Source organism: Haliotis rufescens, unplaced genomic scaffold (genome assembly GCF_023055435.1).
Source record: "Haliotis rufescens isolate VD_foot unplaced genomic scaffold, xgHalRufe1.0.p SCAF_5, whole genome shotgun sequence".
In the NCBI taxonomy this organism is placed as follows: domain Eukaryota; kingdom Metazoa; phylum Mollusca; class Gastropoda; order Lepetellida; family Haliotidae; genus Haliotis; species Haliotis rufescens.
Window position 1 is genome coordinate 45,638,462 of NW_025964223.1, and position 9,430 is coordinate 45,647,891.

Genomic DNA, 9,430 nt, shown 5'->3' on the forward strand with positions numbered 1-9,430 from the left:
CAAATATATTGCAGCAACAGCTACATTTAAACCCTATCAAACCGGAGACCGTACATCAGCAATCCCACCTGCGAGAGCGAAGCGAGTTTAACGCCCGGGCCGTTCAATACTTTTGGTGACACCCGCGAGCATTTGTAAAACTCAGGAGAACAAAGGATTATAAGCAGAGCGAATTATGGCGCCCAGACCACTAAGCCTCCCGTCTCCTTCTTGCTGTAAGCACGAAGTCATTTATTGTAAAGTACTCAATATTTCTGTTGTTAGGATACAAAGCTGTTTTACTGGCGACCGTTTGGATAGTGAAGGTTCATCTGTCTGAGGTGAACCTTCTCAACTTGCCATTGGCTGTAACAAGATCATATTTATTACCTCCCCTTACAGAAGGTCACTGACAGGCTCGGCGATGCAGTGCCGTTAAAGATTAAACAGCCATTACACTCAGACGATTTTCACATTAAACGGAACATTTCACGTCTGCATGCATCACAATGTATATCTAGTCCATTACAGTCACTGTGCGCATGTGTTTTACGCTGAGTTTATTTGCTATAGTAATTCACACGTGAATAATTCCGAACCTCAGTACGCCGTGATATATCGTGTAGACCTCCACAGTCACTGCAACGTTATACCATGTAGATTAAACACGGTGTATACACGGGGCAGATACGGTTACGGGTGTACACTTTCTATACCCCGGGTGGATTAAGTTTATCATGAGGCAGATGTTTTCCAATTTATATCAAGGCACAGAGGAATTTCCACAGCGTTAAATGACTAAACGTTAAACGTTGTGTAACATAAACCCAAATGATTTAAAGGGTACCCGTCAGTTTATGATGACGTAGCTTTATGACCGTGAGTAATGGTGATTATACGCCCTATTGTGTATCCGTGATTTGTGAGAATTGTCTACAAACACTTATGTTCGCTTAGTCCTGACTTTGAATTCAACGTAAACTGCCGGGCAAAAGAAAGTATACACCCATGTTGAAATGAAAAAAAAAGGAAAAAGAGAGCAAGAAATGTTTATTCGATGCAGTGTCTTTCATACAGGTATCATGGTTGTATTTTGCATCTTAAGTCTCCAGTGTTTCGACGACTGTTTTTAGCATAGTAATGTTTAAATAATGTTAACATATGTAATTGTCTGGCCAGATCCAATTTTTCAGTTTGAGCCCATATAAAAAAGGGACACGTCTTCGGTGACCGCGTGTGTATTACTAGGTACCCGAGAGTTGCTGTGAAAACGTTGCTCACATTCACAGGCATAAAATTAATCTTTTGGCGTCCGATTTTCGACAGAAACAATTCCTGTAAAAAGTCAATTTGGGTTTTTTAAATTTTAATTTAATGTGCATTTTTATTTTATTATTCCAGATGTGACACGAAGCTTGAATGTCAAATTCCTCATAAATCAATACCATCTTCCAGTGGATGAAGATATTTGCATGGGATTCGAACACGGTCCGTGCTTCACGTGCTATCAGGGATACACTGATTCTAAACCATCAGCGTTTTCCTCATCGGTTGTTTCCCACATGGGCACAATGTGTGAAGCCCATTTCAGGTGTCCCACGCCGTGATATTGCTGGAATATTTTTAGAAGTGGCGTAACACCACACTCACTCACTCACTCTCTCTTTAACCCTTTAACCACCGTACTACCCATCCTCCCCTCTTTGATATCGAAGATGTCCACTAGCAAACAACGTGGTATGCTGTGAGGTGAGGTGAAATGGGGTTTAACGTCGCGTCCAAGATTATTGCACTTATATAGCGACGTGCATGTACGTGTGTGTGTTTGTGGGGCTGCTTGTACTAGTCCGGACTGATGCCGATTTATAGTGCTAGCTCACTGAGATACCATGCCGCAGTCTAACATGAATAATCCACTCAGACACAGTATACTGACTCCGAGCCGACCAGTCCTTGTTTTAGCCCCTTAATGCTGAGCGCCAGACAGGGTAACAACAAGTACCATCTTTTAACGTCTTTTGGTATGACGCGGCCGGGGATCGAACTCAAGACCTTCCGCTCTCTGGGCGGACGCTCTACCACTAGACCACGGAGGCGGTCCCGTGTGGTGTGATGTACCACACTGGTCGGTCTGAGAAAGAGCAAGCGATACATTCCCTCGTTTCCGCCAGATAAATTAGCGTAGATAAACAGTGGGAACATTCCCTGTGTTTAGCAGATACAGGTGAGGGCACGGAGCGGGCTACCCCGGGGCCGTTTCCGGAAACCAGGTCAGATGTAAGTGCCTTTGTCTTGACCAAGGTGTGACCGAGAGTGACCGATCGTTATGTCTGACTAATGTCCAATGATTGTCACTCCCCTTCACACCATCTCCCGTCTCATCGACGCACTCGGACATGACACGAAGCCTTAAATAATTAATAAACTAATTCTGTCTTAAAGGGACAGTACGCATCGCGGTTTGGTGTCCATATTCTCTCTAGTTCAAGATATTTTGTTCAATAACATGTGAAAAGTGTATGCATGTAATATGGTTATTATTAACTCATCAATTGGTATACATAATACAATTTGAAAAAACAGACCAAGAAACTGTTATTTAAGGGACGTGAGTCATAGTGGGGCGGTTAAGGCTAAAATTGTGCACTTTGGGTTAAAAGCACCAAACTTGCTACTTATACATTGAACCATTCCGAACATTTTTGGAGATGGACCCTCCTCAGCAGAGCCCCCTGGTGGCATCAAATTTGCTTGGACTGCCAGATAATCGAGCCTAGTCTCCCTTTAAACAATTATGAACTTTAGTGGACTTAAATATTTGTGTTTACGTCATGCGTCTGATGAGGTAGAGCGTGACGCTACACAGTACACAACCTTTGCACTACGAAGGGAAAATACTGAGTCCAATTGGGATTCGAACCCGGATTATATATGTACAGAGTGGATGCACGTCCCACTTTGCTATGATTTAGGTCTACTCTAAGTCTGCTCCTGTAAATTGATTACAATGGATCCCCTTTTCTACCCTTTGATCTTGACTCCCTCTGTACACAAACCCGTCCACAGACCCTCCCCACCCCTTTGATCAATGGAGGCACGGGTGGCCCAGTCGTCTAAGGCGCCGCAATTCGCTGTGCAGAGTTGCGTCCCTTTGGCATGCCAGAAACCTATGATTGTGGGTTCGAATCCCGGTTCGCCCCGATTATGTTTCTAGGTTTGTCAGCACCATACCCGTGCTCGTGGGTTTCACCGAAGTGGTAAACGTCTAAGACCTGCATCACTTCGGGCTTTCCTCCCACATTTAGCTGACACGCCGTGATATGACTGGAATACTGTTAAAAGCGGCGTTAAACCCAACTCACTCACTCACTCACTTTGATCAATATTCATTGCCATGACATTTAGTTCTCGTCCTCATTATAAGTCCCGCAACCCCGCCCAAAGCCGTGACCAACATCCCTGTTTCACCCTCTCCGACCCGGGTGAGCCACAACACCAATCTCGTCCATCCTTAACCCCCAATTCATAGACACACGCTGACTGATGACCTCATCCCACCACCCAAGCCCCTCCCCCCTATAAAGGGTCACTCGCTCATCACCGGGGGTATTACATGAGACAGATGCCTATACGCCTGTATCAGGTAGATAACGATATATTTATCTACACACAAAGAAACGTAACGAGATCGCTGATAACTTAATAAATAAGGATTACTCGCTAATCTCGATACATTAGCTAAAAATATTTTGTGAGATAATATTTCTGAGTTTGACAAGAAAATGTATCTAAACAGATATGTCCTAGTGATACTTGGATGAGATATTTGACGATGCCTTAGATGATGGTCTGCAGCCTTGGAAGAAACCTAAGACACGGAACGGAATGTCTTGGTTAGCCTTTTGTAGATAGTAGACATCTACTCATCTGGTAGTCTACTGAGAAACCAGTAGGATATACTCCTCTCCTTTCGAGGTTTTCAGGTACATTGATATTTCGTAAATTCGGGATGAGTGAGTTGTGATCTGAAGCGGTTTTTGTCGCTAATGCATCCTTATTATGGAGATACAAGGCAGTTACACAGGGTTCGAATCCAGGTGTAGTGCGTGGCGTACTTAGTACAAGCAGCTAACCAACCAACAACCAACCAATCAACAAACCAATCAACAAAGTATCATATCCACGAACAATCAAGTCTTAGGTATAATAATAATAATAATAATAATAATAATAATAATAATAATAATACCCTATATCGTACGTCATACATATCAAATACGATACTGTATATCGTACGTCATACATATTAGTGCCCTATATCGTACGCCATACATATCAAATACCCTATATCGTACGCCATACATATCTAATACCCCAATCGTACGTCATACATATAAAATACAATATATCTACGCCATACATATTGATACGCTATACCGTACGTCAAACATATAACTACGCGCCATATCGTATGCCATGTATATATAATACTCTATATCGTACGTCATGCATATAATTACAGATATAGGCCATCCGCATGAAATTGGAGACACCTGAAATCTTACGCCCAGTTATAGAGACACCCCGTAACAACCGTCACCCGTACGTATATACCATATCTTGCGTCGTCTACAGACGTCTTGCAAAGGATCGGAAATAAACTCCGTACCTATACACTATATTGTACGTCATACAAAGGAACGTCATACAAAAGTACGTCGTACAAAGTATGATAGGATATAAGTATGATCAGGTTTATGATTTGGGAATGTGAAAAATGCTAGTCGGGGAAAAGCCGGGCATTTTGAGGGGGTCTACAATTATAGCATACATAGGGGTGTATTTATCCTCAGTGTGTTTCTATATTTATTTTCAATTACTGGCAACCCACCGACCGGGATAACAAGCGGTAAGTAACTGATCACACACAGAAAATCCCCGTGCGAAATGTCGCTAAAACGGTCAATATTTGCCCCCTGCATGTGGTATATGTAGCCGGCGGAGCCAGCGTCGGGAGGGGAGGGGCGGGGTATGTGGCCTACAGGCGGAAGGTATAGGCATACCTGGCTAATCCAGCTAATCTGCTCCCATCCATGCCTAGTGAAGCCCGCTTCCCCTGTACCTTCTGCCTCCTCCCTGTCATCCCCCAGCACTAAGCTTCCTGGTGTTAATCTATAGCCCTACCTCTCCTGTCCCTTCTCAGCCCACCAAATGTGTCTCTCTCTACCCCGTCGGATGTCTCTCCCCAACCCTCCTTTCTCTCCTTACCTCACTAAATGTGTGTCTCTCTACCCCTCCTGTCTCTCTCTGCCCCGCCTATTGTCTTCTTACCCGACCAAATGTATATCTGATGTCTCCGTCTACTCCCCCTGGTGTCGCTTCGTACCCGTTCTGATGTCTCTCCCCACCATTATCAGTGTCTCTTACTACCCCTCCTGTTGTCTTCCCCGGTACCGCCTGATGCATGTCACTACCCTCCTGATGTCTTCCCCGGTACCGCCTGATGCATGCCACTACCCTCCTGATGTCTCTCCTATTCCCCTGACGTCTCGCCCTGTCCTTCCTTATGTCTCTCCCCATCCTCCTGATGTCTCTCCCTGTCATTCCTGATGTCTCTCCCTGTCCTTCCTGATGTCTCTCCCTGTCCCTCCTGATGTCTCTCCCTGTCATTCCTGATGTCTCTCCCTGTCCTTCCTGATGTCTTTCCCTGTCCTTCCTTATGTCACTCCCTACCCTCCTGATGTCTCTCCCTGTCCTTCCTGATGTCTCTCCCTGTCCTTCCTGATGTCTCTACCTGTCCCTCCTGATGTCTCTCCCTGTCCTTTCTGATGTCTCTCCCTGTCATTCCTGATGTCTCTCCCTGTCATTCCTGGTGTCTCTCCCTGTCCTTCCGGATGTCTTTCCCTACCCTCCTGATGTCTCTCCCTACCCTCCTGATGTCTCTCCCTACCCTCCTGATGTCTCTACCTGTCCTTCCTGATGTCTCTCCCTGTCCCTCCTGATGTCTCTCCCTACCCTCCTGATGTCTCTCCCTACCCTCCTGATGTCTCTCCCTACCCTCCTGATGTCTCTACCTGTCATTCCTGATGTCTCTCCCTGTCCTTCCTGATGTCTTTCCCTACCCTCCCGATGTCTCTCCCTACCCTCCTGATGTCTCTCCCTGTCCCTCCTGATGTCTCTCCCTACCCTCCTGATGTCTCTCCCTGTCCTTCCTGATGTCTCTCCCTGTCCTTCCTAATGTCTCTCCCTACCCTCCTGATGTTTCTCCCTACCCTCCTGATGTCTCTCCCTGTCTTTCCTGATGTCTCTCCCTGTCCTTCCTAATGTCTCTCCCTACCCTCCTGATGTCTCTCCCTGTCCTTCCTAATGTCTCTCCCTACCCTCCTGATGTCTCTCCCTGTCCTTTCTAATGTCTTTCCCTACCCTCCCGATGTCTCTCCCTACCCTCCTGATGTCTCTCCCTGTCCCTCCTGATGTCTCTCCCTACCCTCCTGATGTCTCTCCCTGTCCTTCCTGATGTCTCTCCCTGTCCTTCCTAATGTCTCTCCCTACCCTCCTGATGTCTCTCCCTACCCTCCTGATGTCTCTCCCTACCCTCCTGATGTCTCTCCCTACCCTCCTGATGTCTCTCTCTGTCCTTCCTAATGTCTCTCCCTACCCTCCTGATGTCTCTCCCTGTCCTTCCTAATGTCTCTCCCTACCCTCCTGATGTCTCTCCCTGTCCTTCCTAATGTCTCTCCCTACCCTCCTGATGTCTCTCCCTACCCTCCTGATGTCTCTCCCTACCCTCCTGATGTCTCTCCCCATCCTCCTGATGTCTCTCCCTACCCTCCTGATGTCTCTCTACCCTTCCTGATCTGTCTCTCTACCCTTCCTGATCTGTCTCTCTACCCTTACTGATGTTTCACAGCACTAACCCTACCCTACCCAGCCACACCAAATCATATCCAACCCCACCCCACCCCATCCCACCACACCACACCACACCACACCACACCGCACCACACCACACCACACCGCACCGCACCACACCGCACCACACCACCCCACACCACACCACACCGCACCACACCGCACCGCACCGCACCGCACCGCACCGCACCGCACCACACAGCACCACACCGCACCGCACCACACCACACCGCACCGCACCGCACCGCACCGCACCGCACCGCACCGCACCGCACCGCACCGCACCGCACCACACCACACCACACCACACCACACCACACCCAAACCATCATGGGTGATGTGTCCGGATATTGACCCTCTGAGATGCACTGCCCTGCCCCACCCCATCCGTCAATGTTTCTACTCGAGTGGTGTGTCCGGATATTGACCCGCTCAAGATGCCATACCCTGGCCCCATCCGACCCCTTCTAGCGGAGTTTTGTTAAAACCTTGTCAATATGTCAACATCTCATAGTTCTGCGGACTGTGTTATAAATACAACTGTACCGGGGGTATATGTTCAGGGAGATTCTACTATAACCCGGCCCGTACTGGGTGTTACGAGGGGCGTTCAATAAGTTTTGCAACTTCAATATAAGACCAAGTCGCAGAATATCTTTTGCACTTTTATTTTTCAATATAATCTCCATTCACCTCAATACACTTATTTCATTTGTCCTTCAAGCTTTTAATACCACTTTTATAGAAATCAGCAGATTGACCCTCTAACCACGCCTCTGTGGCGGCCTTTATGTCCTCGTCATCCTAGAAGCGTCTTCCACGTAGAGCAGATTTCCTTTGCCGGAACAGGAAATAGTCACTGGGGGCTAAGTCTGGGCTGTTGGGTGGGTGATTTAACTGTTCGAATCCACATTCACATATGACGGTCTGTGCAGTTTCTCGACTTGTGAACCGGAGCATTGTCATGCAAAAGTAGAATACCACGTGGTGACGGCGTTTCTGGCGAATAGATTTTTGCAATTCTTTCATTTCATTAGCATAATACTGTCCATTGATTGTAATTTTTGGTGGCATGTAATCAATCAGTAATATGCCTCTTGCATCCCAAAATATGGTGGCCATTACCTTGCCAGCCGATGGTTGATTGCGAAACTTCCTCGGAGGCGGAAAATTGGGGTGATTCCATTGCATGGATTCCAATTTAGTTTCTGGGCCCCTGTGGTGGATCCATGTTTCATCACCTGTCACTACACGAGAAAGAAATCCGGCTTCTTCAGCAGTATAGAGATCTAGGAGGTCTCGACAACTTTCAGTTCTCTAATGGCGATCTTGAGCTCAGGGGTTTCTAGGTACCCATCTTGCAGCTACCTTTGGCATACCAAGATGCTCATGAATAATGGTTCCAACAGTTCCAACTGATATTTGGAATTCCCTAGAAAGTTCAGATACTTTCACTCGTCGGTCAGACAAAATTCTTCTTTCTATAGCAGCAATGGTTTCGGTTTCCTGCCTGCCTATGGACTCCCTAACCCTTTTAAACTGTAGAGACCAACGGCAAACTGTGGAATAGTCAGGAGCATCCTTACCCATCACTTTACACATGCGATCATGGATTTCTTTAGCTTTGCATCCCTCCTGGGTAAGGAACTTTATTACAGCGCGTTGTTCACGTTTGAGAGAATCCATGATTGTGACCACCCTTAGGTGAATGAAGCCATCACATCTAACTTATTGTTGTGTCTGGAACTTGTTATGACACGTGTCAACCTGATGTTATGACTAGTGCCACACCTACCACAAGTTGACATTTTTTGTGTAAACACAAATGCCCAAGTTGCAAAACTTATTGATCGCCCCTCGTACAGGTGAGTTTACATCCATTGACTAACCCATGGAGATCATTGTCAAAGAGTGGTGATTTTTTGGTGATGATTTGATACGGGTATCATGGTTGTGTTTTGGACTTTATTTTTGCATTGTTTCGAGTAACGTTTGGAAAATGTTTGTATTTTTATTTGTATTAACTTTGCCAATTCCAATTTAAAGTGTGTTCTTTCTTTGGTCCAAATGTTTATAGATGAAATCTATAGTTATAGTATACCAAAAAGCAAACAGAGCAAATTTATAGTTTGATCAAACTAACCATATCATGCAATAAAACAACACACAACTGAGGTCTGTGAACACGGCAGATATAGACACGTGTATAAATGAAGTCGGCATTCCTACAGCGGACGTCACGGCAATAATAACGTTACGGTATTCTGGGAGACGACATCCTCTCGAGTTCTGTACGAATGCCGCCCCCTCTATATTAGGCTACTTGTTCTTCCAGTGTCCATATCAAGACCTTTATCACCCACCAACTTATGTGTGTTTACATTTCAGTGTCATTAACACATAGAGTGCTGTCCTTTCCGTCGCCCTTCAGCTCACCGGTCACTCGCACAGGCCAGTATCGGTCTGACCACTCGACTGACCAGAGCAGGACCGGGTGGCATACCCTGAATGGGTTTATCTATAACGCCATGAGTTTCTG